The sequence below is a fragment of the Typopeltis vanoorti genome, chromosome 5 (genome assembly GCF_054136105.1).
Source record: "Typopeltis vanoorti isolate ZY-2024b chromosome 5, IOZ_Tvanoo_1.0, whole genome shotgun sequence".
NCBI classification, from domain to species: Eukaryota; Metazoa; Arthropoda; class Arachnida; order Uropygi; family Thelyphonidae; genus Typopeltis; species Typopeltis vanoorti.
The window spans coordinates 45,938,081-45,954,706 of NC_143553.1; the positions used below are offsets into that span (position 1 = coordinate 45,938,081).

General features: G+C 36.0%; 1 protein-coding gene across 2 annotated transcripts in view; it reads left to right on the forward strand.

Annotated features, from left to right (window-relative positions):
• The window catches only part of LOC150106353 (complexin-like), a 258,334-nt gene that overhangs the window by 219,980 nt on the left and 21,728 nt on the right, over window positions 1-16,626 (forward strand). The window lies entirely within an intron of this gene.

The following is a 16,626-nucleotide window of genomic DNA, read 5'->3' on the forward strand; positions in this document are numbered from 1 at the left end:
CCCTAATATGAACGAAAGAGCTTCTTCCACTAACGGTTTCTACATTACTGCTTCCATAAAGCTGATGGGTGCCCTGTTTCCACTGTTATTTTCCAAGAAGTGCACTTGCATGTTGAGAAAAGTTAAAGTGTAATAGTCCTTTTCTTCCATCCATATGCCATTTATCCGTCAATAACAAGTGTAAAAATATCGAAGGGGAGTGTATGTCAGGCATGCTTCCATTTTAAACTTTCCTAATAACTTCGGTGAACCAGTGTGTTAATGTAGTCCTCGATACCACAACCAAGATTACTTTATTGAACTTGTCTGCCACAAACGACGTCAGTTCTAGTGGAAATCGATATATCCTCTTTCTTATATGTGATTAATGTGCACAAAAATGATTAGTTCGATGTGAAACTGAAATTTTAACAATGATATTTATTTGGATTGCCATGGAGACCACGCGCCTAGACCAATATCGAAAAACGTAATAGCTGCCTTGTTGCATTTCTGACAGAGTGTTTTTCCACTGATGGAATACGCATACAAACATCCATGCTCAGTAAAACTTCTGGTTCTCTTCATAAGTATACAACGATACATGACAGCATGCTGAAAGGGATGATAGAATATTTAAAAAGCTTTTGTTAGTAAAAAATATTAAACCATTAAGTTTTTTAAATTTCCTAGATATGATGTATAAGGCGTGACCCAAAAGATCTCGAAGTTTTTTTTTTTTTTTATTATTATTTGACTCAGAAGAAAAAGTTCGCAAGGCCAATAGCACATCTTAAAGTAGTTTTATTTTTTGAATGCTAAAGGTCATAGTCAGTGGAGAAGACAGACTGATGGTGTTCAAAGAACAGAAGCAGATGGAATGAAGGACAAGTAGTGTTGGTCGGAGGCGGATTATAAATGGCTGTTGATTGACCAACAGTGCTCTTCGTCTTACAGTTTTGAAAGGAGAGTGGAGAATGACAGCGCCCAGTTCATAAAGTCTGTTTAAAAGGCGAAAAGGTCAGAAAGCTGTCTTTTAAACAGAGAGAATAAATGGAGTGATCCTCTGTGAGAGGAGGCCATCGATTAATTTTAGCGAGGATGTGCTACCACCACCACCAATGTATAAACACTATTCCAGGGTACGGTGGATTTGGCATTTGGATATCTGGGTGCTATAAAAAGTATTGAGAAATGAGATCTTTCTTTCCAGAAATTAGGTAGGATTGTGTGCGAGCAGGTCATTGACATACAGGAGAAAAACACTCCTGCAGTGGTGGAGAAATGGGAACCATCTACCATGATACTAATGCGCAACCAGAGATGAATCTGGCGACCTAGATGCAAAAAGTAAAAGGCAGACCATAGAATGGTACACATACCGGCCACTGAATTAAAAAAATTATTTAATACCGTGTTGGAACTCATTTAGCCCGAATTACAGCACATATGCGGTTTGGCATAGATTCCACAAGGTGTTGGATGCATCTACGTCTACAACATACCAGGCCTTCACCAGACCAGACAGTCCTTTAACTGGCTCAGATTTGGTGGAAGAGGACTGTCTTCCCGGATCTGTTTTTCTGACGTATCCCATTGGTAGAAAAATTACATTCACAGTGGAGTTCAGATCCGGGCTTTGTGCGTGTGGTCATGCACTTACTTCCGTTTCTACTCTATCTGTACAGAGCAAGATGAATCGTAACTCGTTAGACCACATGACAGTCTTCCAGTGTCCAGTCACGGTATTCTTGACACCATTATAGGCGAACTTTCAGATTCTTGACAGAAATCAGTGGTTTCCTTATAGACATGCCAATCCTATTTTACCTATCCTCTTCATTTCTTTGCGTTCGGTGAGAGATGAGTTGGGAACAGTCTTCATTAAATACTTTGGTCAGTTGCTACATACAGGAAGTTCTTTTTGTTCGCATAAGCATTCTCAGTCGATGGTATTCTCTTTCCTGACAGACCTTCTTAGGACCACAGTTACGTCTCTTAGACAAGCCATGTAGGTTATTATTTTTTCACTGATAAAACACCTATTTTCAAAAATCGTCGCTCCAGCCATACAGGCACTTACAATAAACCCTTTATCGAACTCTGAAAGATCCTTTGTTTCTCCCATTGCGATCAACACTATTGAGATTACTGAAACACGTGTTCTAGTATTCTAGTATCTCTCACCAAGTATTTTGCATATACGCTGCATACGTGACGTTTACTTACATCTACATAGAGATTTCTAATTCAGTGGCCAATATGTGCAGTTTGCTGAAGAGACCTCTGTAGATATAATCAAATGTCTTAGAAATCTTGAATGCAGTCACTTCAGTTTCTACCCTAGCTTCTGTTCAGCTGTGGGTAGTAAAGGTTAGGAAATCAGCTGTGGATCAGGAGTGGTGGATCCGTGTGGTGAAGTGCGCTATTATGGAGTCAGTAGTTCGTTCTTAGTTGCGGGTAGGGAAGAACACTTTGCTTAGTCATCATTGCAGAAGTTGAGAGAAGAATGGTGCCAATGATACAACAGTATGAGAGCAGTGGAAACGGAGGTGGATAAAAGCCGCATCCAGTGACCTTTAGCTAGAAACCAGAAAGCTCGCCTTTGGAACAGGAAGCTCGCCTTTAGCAGAATTCGAATTTCCTTTAAGAAGCAAAGAACCTTTAAGAATCTTTCAAGTGAAGATGAGTTAGCCCATCTTATACAGTGACGGAAGAGTTTCTCCTCCCAGCAACTGGTCTTTTACAACAGACAAACCTACCAGAAGAACAGACACACTCTATATTTCCACTCTGCCAAACACACAGGAGAGCCATCGGCCAAACCGATGTCTTAGACTGAGACAGAAGTTTCCCTCTGCGCAAAACTGCAATTTTAGATTTTTAAATTAATAAAATTGCGTGCGTTCTCCAGAAAACTTCAATTAAGAGACATACTACGGTAGCCTCATAACCTGAGTTGCTTCGGCCTCAATTTCCACCAAGCCAAGCCAAATCGAAATGTGTAACAAATTATTCCTCTCCGCTGATTTACGTATATTAACCTCAGCATGACTCTCCTCCATGCTCAATTTTCTCACGATGTTTTATGTATTTTTACTTTATATATATATTTTTAATTTTCGCATGCATATATGTGTGACCTTGTGGCAGTGTTTAGATTCTAAAATAGCAAAAGAAAACTGGTTATAGGGTTGATTCTACTCGCCAGCCAGAACTTTGTAAGGCCTTTTTTTTTCAGTACTTTTTTTTTTTTGCTGAACTTTCACTGCTCTGATAAAAATGACGCAGAATTCCCTCGTAAAGCGCTCTGTTCGGTCGTCATCTACTAGAGTTTCTGGCCTCTGGCTACATGGAATAGGATCGACTGAGTTGCCAGTCCACAAAGACACTAATCTTCGAGGCGGGTGGGGATGTCGTCATGAAGTTCTCGAATAAGACGAATTTGGTTCAGCTAATATTTAATAAATCAAATGGCGCAGTCAGTTAGCCTATTTTAATTTAATACGTATTGCATCTTAATTAGAAGATTTCCCTTTATTTTTAATTTCCCTATCCTGTTCTACCACAATCGAACAGTCACTATCACGTAAAAGATGAAGTAATTAATAATTTCCCCATGATTAATTCCCTTGTTTTTGTTAAATCCACGATACTATCCCCTATCGTGACTTCGTGTGTCATTTCAGAGAACGATCATCTGGTTGGTTTTATCCTACGGGTCAATATCGTCCATATTAAATCCCACTAATAATAATTTGCGATTTCCTGTATCATTAAGTGACGGCGCATAATAATGTCATAATCTCCCTCTCAACTGCATGAACTCGATATTATTAATTAAGTAGTTCCACTGTCGCCTCCTGTCCTGATTGGGAATTCAGTGCATCGTTGATCTCGTGCTTCAAATTTTCCCTGCTAAACAAAAAGATCTCCTCTTCGTGTCTCCATTCGATCTTTTCTGACAGCATTATAATTACCGTTACAAGAACGCCATCAGTTAAGCTAATATTCTGAAATTACGACAAGATCCACCTTCATTCCTTCAGTTAATAATGTAAACTACTGAAAGCTTAATTTAAGCTAATCCTTTAAACTTCGTGACTTAAAATACTACTCATTCACTTATCTTTTAAAAGTACAGATTTTATGGCCTACTCGACTGGAGGGGATTCATGGGCATTAAAATGGATACCCTGGCTAGAAAACTCTGTCCGATTCTTGACAAACTGATCCCATAAATCAGTAAAACCCAAGCCACGTTTAGCATGCAGTTCTTAGAATCCAACTGGCTGCCATTATAGCCACGCATTACAAGCTGCCAGGTGTTTGTATTCTGAGGTAAAATGGTGTTATCGCACAATTTAACTTCAGATTTTTTTTTCGCTTTTTGCAGTAGCATTAATTAGATCGCATGCTTTAGATCAAGCCTACCATACTCGAGATACATTCTTATCATCCAGCCTTGTTAAATTATTTACGACTTCTCTTACCATAGACTGACCATAGATTTTAATGTCAGTGCACGGTGGAGGGTCAGAAACTAACATACAGTTCAATCAATGGGGTTCTCCTGATTCATCTCCAAATTGTGGCCAGAATTATCTGCCTGTGAATATGTAGACCTTACTGATCTAACCTTAATATAAATACAAAAACAATGGCTATTCGTTTTTGGTTGTTGCCTCAATAGCGTTAGTATATGACTCAACTTTGGTATTTGGGATTGTTTTTCTCCGAGGGTTCCGATTTTCCTTTCAAAACATAAATCCAGTCTAAAATACTTTAAAGCTATCAGAGTTAATGCTTGTTCTACCCTTGATAGACTTAGTTTTCCTACTGGAAGGCTGAAATAATGAGAAAAGTCTACCTTAATATAACTTCTTTGCGCAGTATTTCGGGTATTATGCAAGGAATCAAAGTTCGCAGCTCTTACTGAATCCTTGAAAAGCTCCAGTTTGTAAAAAGACAATATAAACAAAATTGCCTTTTGACTGGGGTGTTAAAACTTGCGCGTAACGTGCTATAGAGCAAGTGTTGTTCACATTTTCTTCTATTTGTGGAGTGCACTCAAGTCTAAAACCCTTCCTATCTGTCAAAGTAAGCGAGAAAGATCTTTAGACTTAAGTGCATCCACAGGAGATCTGTTTTTAGGCAAAGCCGGATTTCAAAGTACAACTACAGGTTTTACTTGTAGTTAGTGAAAGTGTTGCGAACAAACTTCTGTCATCATGTGAGGCAAACAAGCAGAGAAAATTACTAAGAATAATTTAGAAATCTCTGATGTGCTTTAACTGTCTTTCTGCTTCTTCAGTAATACTCTCCACATTTACTGTATGCATAATATCGCCATCTTAGTCAGAAAGGAACTACTTCTTCTTTTTTACATAAACGTAACGCTAATCTCAACTTTGTACACCCAAATAAGAGCTGCGAAGGTGATAAAAGTATTTTATATTATTCCACGATAGCATTGGCGTTATTACAATAGGCAATATCATAAAGGCATCGTAATACATTTTAATCCAGGAAGACGGAGCTTAATGGAAATAACTTCCGGTGCATAATGCGAACCCATTTGAAAGGCTCAAAGTTGACGTAATGCTTTCAGATACAACAGATTTCGGTTTATAAATCTTTCAAGTTGATCGCTGTAATCATCGAATTCGATCATGTTAAGAATAAATGTTAGATTAGCTTGCAAAAGATAATTACCTCATAAAAGGAATTGGAGCTAGCTACATGATAACGGTTTTGGCGATTAACTTTCAAAGCACTTAATAATCATAATAGGATATGTCACGTGATACCTTTGACCATGCGATGCAATGTGGGGATTATGTTAGGAGGATAACTATCATAAGAAAATCGCGTTTATTCTTATGACCGATTAATATAGGGCATAAACGAAAAACTGTTTACAGGGAGAGTGAAAATAAATATGCCATAGTTAATGTGAGGTTACACTTTTATATAAAATGCATTAACAAAGATATGAAATTGCATTAAATGCTTTGTTTCGGATTAGCACCAATGGAGACCCAATAAAAGTTAAAAGCGGCTTTTTCCTAATGTGATGAACTAAATGCAATTGTGTCACATCTGAATAATCCCTAAAGATAACAAAAAAGAAAAAAAGATGTGTATTTAAAAAAAAAATTGACTGGATTTAAATTACTAGTTTAACGTGGGTTTTTGACGTCATGAGTCTTCTCATAGCCTTAGGTGCTTCGACTCTTATTCAAAACCAGCGACATGCTTGTCCTGAGTGTAGAGAATAAAGTAAGACAGCCATATTTGGAGAAGCTCGTATAAAAATGTATTCCTGGTGAGATTTTTTACATGGTAATTCACCATTGCTTCACCCCCCCCTCCCCCAATTTTATCCGGGCTCGGGACCGGCATATGGCTGAGACGTAGTCATGACTGTAATCCATGTCTGTTCAAGGGACCGGTTTGCCTGTTCTGGGGGACGAAAAGCCCAAGTTTCTGGGTGAAAAAAACCCTACTTCCGTATGAGACCGACTAACTCACCTTTAGTCGAAGGAGACCAGATGAAGGTTCCTCACGTCACTGACAGAAATCGAACCCAGGTCTTTCCGACCAAAGGACTTCGTCTATACTGACTGAGTTACGGAGACTCGCAGTTATACCTTTGAAGGTGCAAATAATTTGTCGCAGTCTATTTATTGTTTAAATAAGGTGCTGTTATGAACGGGTAATAGATTCTCGATGGTCTGTAGGAGTTGGCATGCAGGCGATGACCGCAGTCTGTTAAACAGAGAAAACTTTTCACTTCAAAAAAGCCTAAAATTTTCAATTTTTACTGAAATTGTCGAAATGATGTCTTCGTAATGGAGTCATAATTCTCGTGAAAATTTAGACGCGCAATGCAATAGATGCAATAAAGAGGATCATAACTTAGAAGGTCAATTATTAAGGAAATGAAAGAATGCTTCGACAGTTTATTGAGATTTATATGATCCAGTGAAGCTTTTACTGATCTGACCGCATGTACTTGGTCTACTAGTGCAGTTCTAATGACCACGCAGTTTCTTTAATATCCCTCTTATTAAAGCCAACATATCTATCTTGCATCGTTATATTTAAGTGCTCTCTCTCTCTCTCTCTCCCTCCTGTAAAGGTCTTTTTTTTTTTTTATTATTCATTTCGTCAGCGCCACATGCCAAACAAGAATTTGTCATTTCCAGTATGGCTAACTTTACTACACCCTCTCCACACCAGGCCTCTCCTTCCCCGTCGTATCGTTGGCATGTTCTTGTGGTGTCAACCTTCTGGCATTACAGCGCGAGGAAATTGCGTTGGTCATTAATCTTGGCGGCTTGTCCTTCCCTGTTTGTTGGGCGCAGGGCTGCAATAATCACACTGGCTCTTAGCGGACGATATTTAATCCATCCTGTCTCCCAATAAACAATAAGGAAGGCTTGTTACTGGTCGTAATTTCCTGTTTTTAAGTGTTGGGAGTAAACCCTATTTTTCCAGCATCTCGCAAAGTGAAAATGTCCAATGAAGTTTAGTACAGGAGTTCACAAAGTCACTGAATCGATGGTGATCATGGTTAGAAACACGTGCGTGTTCTTATTGGTATATATTTGCATGCAATCAGTAAAATGCAGTTTCAGAAATAAACATTACGTGTAACTAAGTAACGTTGCACGTGTGTGGTTAACAAATGTAGTCAGATATTCTTATATAATAAGGTAACAATGGAGCTTTCGCGCGTGTTTCGTTGTTTGTTTGTTTTATTAAATCATTGTATGAAACTCGACTTTGATTTTTAGATACATTTAGCAATCGTGTCAATTAATAACTTTCCAAAAGTTCTGAAAATATCAGCAGATATTGGAAATAAAATATTTTCTTTTTGTTCAACAATTTCTGAAAGAAGATTCAAGTTTGAATCCGATTTATTTATGCATACTTTCGTTCTTTGTAATACTTTAAAATTCAGTTTTGTTTGGCCACCAATATAACAACACAATTCATCATATTTTGAAGAATGTAAAAAGAAACCAAGAAGCTTCCTACATATCAGCATCGCCGGTGATTATGCATCATTTGTAATCGTTACTGCTAAATATAATTCAGATATGATAAATATAAAAAATAAATAAATCATAAAAGCATGAAATTCAAGACGAACTTATTAATCCAAATAAGATAAGATTATGGAGGCAAAATTGTACGAAGCAATCATCGGATAAATGTTTAATTTATTAATAAAATATCAAATAATCAAGACAATCTTAACTCGATTCTATCCAAAAACGAGAAAGCAATTTAAAAAAGTAAATACAATTGTACTTTAAATATATATGATTCTGTCGTTGAAATGACAGAATAATAAACCCTATACCGATATTCTCTCATATTATATCATGTTTTCACTTTTACAACTACATTTGTTTGATTTACAATTTCTTTTACAATTACATCTTTTACAGGCCTCTAAATAATGATTTTTTTTTTTATCTTGCACATTCTCATGGAAGTTTTTTTTAGAACGTCTTTAGTTAGTCTTTATAAATTATAAATACTTCATTAAAATAGTAAACGGATTTCTGGCATATAACTGTCATAATTTTTCATGTTTGCTTCCCAGTGCATAAAATCCATGATGCTTTGCAGTTACCACAGCCAAAAGATTCCTTGAACCACCTCCATCAGCGTCTGGTATACTCAGTCTTCCATTGTCATCTTCCTTTGCACGACGAAATCTTTCGCGCGAGCTCTTCGTCATTTTATTGGCATCCAATCTTAAATTGTGTTTTGCCATTTTATTTTTTTATTGTTTTCCTTTCTTTCTTCAGTCAATTAAAAATTTGTGTTTTACCTTCTTGTTTATGATTTTCTTATTAAGTCCTTCATCCTCGCTTTGCTCTTCTTCTCCCCCCCCCCTTCCCGTCATCTAAATGTTCGCTATGAAAACGGTTTCACCATCAGCAAGTTGTTGGTCATCAGTATCATCACTAGATTCTACACCATGTTCTTTATCAGGTCCACTTCACGTGATCAACCCTTACCCACCGGGAAAAACATATTTATTAATCAAAGTAAGCGTTTAATTTTGGAAAATACACAGAGTGATGACCGGTGATGTTGATAAATTCTCCGATACGTCAAGGAATTATTCATAATTCCCGGTGATTATGCACAATCTCCAATTTATCAAATTCTCCGTAACATATTTCTTCACAAGTAATGTCCTCAAACGAGAGAGACTTTTGATAAATTTCTTCTGCTAATTTTTATCAAGACATTTGTTTTCATTTCAAACTTGCTTTTGAAGTCGCCATTCAGACTGGAATTATAATGCATTAAGATTCCGGTCTGATAATTAAGAAAGAATAATCCATTAACATTAAAGTAGGTCAGAACTTCATTCCTAATTACATACTTTACTTCTCCCCTACCATTTATTTTTCTTCTCTCTCTCTAGAATGTGTATATCTGAAGCCAGTGTTTCTTCAATGGCGTTCTCTATAGCAGGCACTCAAATAAGAAATAATTCGAATATCCAAAGACACAAAAACTTGGTAAATACGGCGTCTCTGAACATCGAATTTCAAGTGTGATTACTGCAGCTTACAATATTTCTTACTAGGGGGCGACACTAGCTGGCAATAGATCAGTTAAGAAAATATACTGGTAATAAACGTCCAAATTTTTCTATTTTGACCCAAGAAGATGCATTAATGCGAACGTTTGTATAATTCGATCGCACATATTTCTATTCTTTCTCTCTTAACTAAATTAATCTTGGGAACCTTTATTGGATGCAGACCAGCAGAATAATTTTTTTTTTTTTTTTTTTTTTTGTGCTGAATAATTTGATCTACAAATTTGTAGATCAAATTATTCAGAACAAAAAAAGTGAAAAATTTACAAGTGAAAAATGTATTTGTAATCGCACTTTAAAAAAATCATTGTTGTGCATGTGTCTGCAAGCATGTGCCTCGCGCTACCTGTAAAGATTGTTATAATTGGCGGGCTTGGGAAAATTTTGTTTGATTATTTGTATTGGCTTCAGAATTCATGTAATGACATTCAGAGCCATTTGGGAGGGTGATTTCAAAACTGCTACAGCGGTTGTTTATGATTATCATAAAACGTGATATGTATATGAGTCAGGTATGAAGTCACTTCTCCGTAAAGTACTTAACAGGAACTGTTCGTAGTTCTGCATGTGACTCATTAACAAGAGGCTCGAAGTCCGAGAATTCTGCTTGAAAATTGGCGCTTATGCTCGACGTAGGCACAAATAGATGAAATGGTTTGAATTCAATTGGGATTAAACTACATACTCTGTCACCTCCGCAATAAAATCATAAAACGACAAACAAAAAAGTCAAACAGAAAATAGTCAAGTAAACATCTAACACAGAGTGAAATCTCGTGAACCTCTACAGTGTGATTGTGTATAATAAAACAGATACATGTATATGCATAAGCCGCGATCGTGGCGCCACATAGTAACAATATTTATTAGCATACCAGGCACATATTTGTTTTAGATTTTATGTTTGCTATTTTTGTTGCCTAATCGTTTGGCAAAGTATGTAAAATGAAATTAACAAAGTGAAAAATCACTTTATAGTTTTACACATTCTAATACATTTATTTTTTTTTTAATTAAAGCATATATTATGCTTTCATTTTTCTAATAGTTTGAGGCAGAATTTTTTTTTTTTTTTTTTATGCTGCTGGTCTGCATCCAATAAAGGTTCCCAATCCTTTGTTTACACCAACGAGGCATTCCACGTATAAAAATAAAATTAAAAAATACTAACTATTACCTTATCTTTAAACACGGAAAAAGTGAAACACAGTATGCTTAATAGACTGCAGTTAGGAGAACGTAGAATCAACACTGATTTGGAAAAGCGGCCAGAAAAGGAACGTCATTCTCTGGTCACTAAGCTTGTCCATCTCCGCTAGCTTGATGAAGGGTAGGAACACCGTCATCGGTGTTACGCAGCGAATTGGACAGGAAAGACGAGAAATTCGTCTACGTAGTCTTAATTAAGAGTAACGAGCTTCTCTCAACGAACACGAACAGCTACAACACCAGAAATCTTGCAGCGATGTTGATTTTTCATACCGCAGTGACTGTTCTGTAATGTAAGCAGTTTCGTTATGTGATCAGGATTATAGCAGAACATCGTTAAGGGAAAGAATAGCATTTGATTTAAGCCGTATTATTATAAAAACGATTCCTCCCAAATATGATGTCGAATATCACTTTCATACTTTTTTTTCCTGATGAATGGCATCATTTATACTACTCAGCAAATAACGAAAGAAAACCGTTGCAATTTTTTTGACCACTGACGCTTGATTACGAGGTGGGAAGACTACCATACTGTGTTACGTCTACCTCAACCTCATTTATTTTTATGAGTCTTTTAATTGCCGATAGATGGCGCACCTAGGTCGATTGGAGCTAGCCTAAACAAAGAATGTGGGTATTTCTTGGTTTCGTTTATTCAGCGGGATTTTTTTTTACTGCGCCTCGCGTTCTCCGACGACACTATTCCAGAACAAACTGATAGTACCGACCATTGAAAACTTCATAATAATGGAGAGAGAGAAAATCACGATAAGTATGTCACGAGCAAGCACTTCGTCACCCAGTATGTTTCAAAATAGTGTATAAATTACAAAAAAAAAAAAAAAAAGTTTAATTTCACCTACTTAAATACTTGTTAATATCTATGAAATTAAAGAAAACTATCATTTCATAATTACATTTTATTAAAAATTTGTCATTTAAATTTAATTAAAATTATAAATTTATTTAATTAAGAATAAACGTTTATACTTAAATTGAAATTTTTTAAAATCTTATTAAAATTTCATATAAAGTTAAATTTAATTTTAAATAAATTTAAAATTATAAATAAATTCACAGTCAAGAAAGGGGTAAGAGCTAGGTTTTTCTCTCCCAGAGCAGTGAGTGAGTGGAAGAGTTTGCTTTTAGTGAGTGCATCGAGTAGGAATGAATTTATGGGAAGGTCCTATTAGACTGACAGCTGGTTTGGGTGATTCATAGCCTCCCTCGATGAGTTCTTGACTCCCTAAAGTCCTCGGATAATAACAATAATAAAACAGATTATTTTATAGAAATAATTTATTTTATATAAAATAATAAGAATAAAACTATAAAAATAAATCTGCTAATGCCTTTTATTCCCCAAATGGAGTAGGCTGGCTTATTAACTCTGACTGTCCTCTGGCCTTCAAAAGTTAATCTCCCCTCAATAGCGACCCACAGTTCGCCCAAAATGATTTTACTGACATCCGAGAAAGAGAAAACGGCAAACAATTGCTGCCATTCATGTTATCCCTAACTCTAATTCTATACATTATTGTCAAAAATTGACTTCGACGGTCGATTAAAATCCCCACTTTCTGGAAGGGAAAAAAAACCAACTATTGTCGACGAATTCTGGAACTAGCTGAAAAAAGGTCTCGAAACAGTTCATTTATACAGCGACAGAATCGAAATAATTATAGGATTTTTTTTTTTCTTTTGACAGTCGTTCTAGTGCTATCTGTTTCCCCATGGCGTTCGCAATATATATAATCAGTAACATTATATACAGTATTATTATCAGTAGTATAATTTAATAATCATAATTTACTTCCTTGAATGAATCCTTTTCTTCTGCATGGTTGATTGCTTTACATTCTTCGTTTCTTTTTGGTTAATTTAGCACTTTTTTTTTTATTAGTAATATCATTGTTCACCCTAACATTTATGATAAACTATGCATTTTTTTAAAGAATATCTAATGACATTTCAATATTTCTGGTCCTAATAAAAATCTTGCCATTGCATTCTCTTTGCATCGAAGAACTGTCCAAAGACAACGTTTAAAATGCATATAATAGATATCATTTGTTCATATTTCAACTAAATATACAATTATTGTTTATTAAACAGAATCTTTCGACATGCACTTAGTAGGGCTTCAAATAAATCTCCATAAAGAACGGGCTTAATTGGCGAATGCCTTTAATATCTACTTTAATACCTGGTTGTAAGCCTGATCATTAACTGACTAGCAATCCCGGTATCTAAATAGCAAATAAGCATCCACTGTACTTCATTAATATTGATGGCTTTTCAGTGTAGTTATTATTCTAGACGAAAGCCTGTTGTTGACAGTCTGAACAAGCAGTTCTATAATTCCTTTGATCGGGATACAAATTTCAGAAAAATATAATTATCCGGACATCCCTATTATTTGAAGTTATGGAACATTCCAGGTTTGTTTGTTAACATAAAAAAACTGGCGTACAAATAGTAGGAAGCAGTATTTCATCATAGCAGTTGAATATAGATGGCATGGCAACACGACGTAAACTCAGTGACTTCGAGAGAGGTGTCATCGTGGGTTGTTACATCGATGGCATGTCCATACGTACCATTCCTGCTCAACTGGAGCATCCAAAATTAACGGTTGGCGATGCGATCAACAAATGGAGATGTTCCGCCAACACCCATGCAGGAAAACACCCAGGGTAGGGTGGCCGCCGATAATGACTGATAAGGAGATGAGGGTGTTAAAACGAGTGGCACGCAAAAACCGGCTACAATAGACACAGACCATCCGTGATGAGTTCCAAGCGTCAGTAACACCATGATGAACACTAATACTGTACCAAAAGAACTCCATTTACTGGGTTTCCACAGAAGAGTAGCGGCACACAATCCGAACATCAAAACAACGAACAAGGCGGGTTGTTTGGGCTGGTGCAAAGAGCGTGTGAACTGGACAATTGACCAGTGGAAAACGGAACTCCGGAGCGGTTAATCAAAGTTCACCTGTTTCCAGTCGGATGTTAGGGTGTGTGTGTGTAGAAGCAGCCTGGTGAACGCTTGTTACCAAAGTGTTGTGCCCACAGTAAAGTTTGGTGATAGAGAAGTAATGGTGTGGAGTGCATTCAGCTGGTTTGGAGTGGGACCACTGGTCGTTTTCCGTGGTTCCACCAGAACCTGACCTCAACCCCACCGAACAATTGCCGATCCAATTCATCCCCTGGGATGAATTGGAGCGGCAATTGAGATCCAGATGGGTCTGAACTCAGTGCTGCTTTGATGGAGGAATGGAGAAAAATTCCACCTGATGTCTACCGCACATTGATGGAAAGCCTCCCTCAAAGGGTGCAGGAGGTGATCAGAGTCAAAGGTGATTAGGGTTTGCCTGCTGGTATCAATTGTAAATTGCTAAAGTGTCCGGACAATTATTAATAGTGTATTTTTAGCTTACGAAACGTTTTTCTTCGGCGTTTACTTGATACAAGATTCCCATTTTGTTTTTTAATATTTATTTTAATATATTTTTTTTAATTTTAATGTTTATTTTAATTTAATAAACATAAATATTTTATTTATATTTATTATATTGTTTTATAAATATAAATATTTTATTTATATTTATTATATTGTTTTATAAATATAAATATTTTATTTATATTTATTATATTGTTTTATAAATAAAATATTGTTTAATTTTTATAAACCAGTATTTCTCTCTCTCTCTCTCTCTCTCTCATTTATTATGGAAGTGTCTATAATAAGCGAATTAGCGGATTTGGAGTTCGTCTACTTTCATAAAAGATTGATATTCTGTGATAGCGGATGTTGAAAGCCATCCGCTCCTTCGGTATTGACGATGCCTTTTGGTTAAAATGACCTAGTTGGTCTATATATATGTGTGTGTGCGTGCGTGCGTGCGCGCGCGCGCGCAGACATAACAAATCAGCCCTTAGGGGATGCAGCAGAGGATCAACACGTTGACTGCATTAAAAATGTCTATAATTAAATATTTAATTATATAATTAAATATAATTAAAGTGGTGCATGTTGTAGGTTTCTTGACACAAAACGCATTCCCAAACATCGGTGCTCACCACAGAATTCCAACCGTAGCGTGTTGGTTGGAGAGCGAGTATGTTAACCACTCGGCCCTCTAGACCAACAAATGGTACATGGAATACTTTGAGAATATTTTCCCTAAAATTTAATTAAAATCTACTTTCCATTCAAAATCAGACTTATCGAACAAGTAACTTATCATTAATCCTTACTGCCATTATTCAGATAGCGCTGTTTGGTTGAGCAGTCTCTGTTAAAAATTCCAATTTATAAACATTCGGATTCCCCACCTCAAGTACTCAGACAGTAGCTTCTGCATATCTTGTCCAGCCGCTGTCTACTGTACCCAAAATTCCACAATGGATTGCTCTGCGATTATCCTGTTCAAATAAACTCCCTAAGGAGGCGAAAAGGAATCCTGATATAAAAACTCAAGGGTGTATGTAAGTTCATGTTTATTATAAGGTAGAAGCAAACGTAGATTAGCCACTGCTAGCGTGGATTACTATATACAGTATCATAAAACATTCTTACCTGTTTCCGTTAATAATATAATAAACTTAATATTAATCTTATAAGAATAAAGAAAATACTAAGCTTCATTTTATTCCCGACTTCTAGTCTTACTTCTTTTCAATTGAAATTGAGATAATCTCAGACGGAGGAAACATTTTTTTGTTTGTTTGTTCTCTCAGAAATTCGGAGTTTTTCCTACGGAAAGAAACCAACTAGGCTTAGGGAACGAACGCAGTTGAAAAACATATTTTCCAATAAATAAATAAATAAATGACCTTTATTCCCAAAAGGAATGCACGCTCCTTTACCCCTAATTATAATAATCGGTGGCCGGCCGGGTTTACTTTTCAGCTGCTACTGATAGTGCGCTCAAGCTATTAATCATAGCTTTCAAGAGAGAGAGAGAGAGATTGTGGTAGACAAGCGCCTCATGGTGTTAAGCCCCAACAGATATATAATACTTCTGAAACATGTCTGCAGTCCGGGTTTTTTTTTTTTTTTTTTTTCGGCTGCGGTTTAAAAATACGAACTTATGATAGGATAAACTTTATTTTCTTACTTGTGGACTAATTCAGGAACAGTAGTTTGTAAATATTTTAAAATGACCATTTCAGTGCTTGCTTCATTGAAAATATATAATTGTAACTGAAATGAAATGAAGTAAATGTTCTTTTAAATAAATTGTCATTTTTGTACAACACTTAAAACATCAACAGAAATACATCGTATTCTGACACAGGTATGTTAGCTTAATCCAAAAGTTATATCAGTATTGAAACTAATCCACGCTATAAAACTCGCAGGTGAAGGTGAAAAAAAAAAAAAAAAAAAAAGAAAGAAAGAAAGAAATTTGTTTAGAACTATGAGGGTTTTTGAAAACGACTTCGGGTTAGATGTACGATTCATTACAGGCCGCCCACTTCCAGTCCACATTGCTATTTATGTAGGTTTAGTCGAGTTTAAGTTAAGCCATACGCTGTCGTGTAGTGTAATTTGCATTGTTTCATCGTTGTCTGAAAGTATGGAAGCCTGTTTTTTTTTTAATGATTATTAAATTTTTCCAAAAAAATCGGCAGAATGAAAAATATATTTTGTTATTAAAGATATTCGACTGGGTTTGCAAGAACGAACGAACTACGGAGGAAAAATGTTTCGAATGTTTTTTTAAATAATAATGAAAGTTAGATTTGTGTAATAAAATAAATTATCACATTTTAGTATAGGGG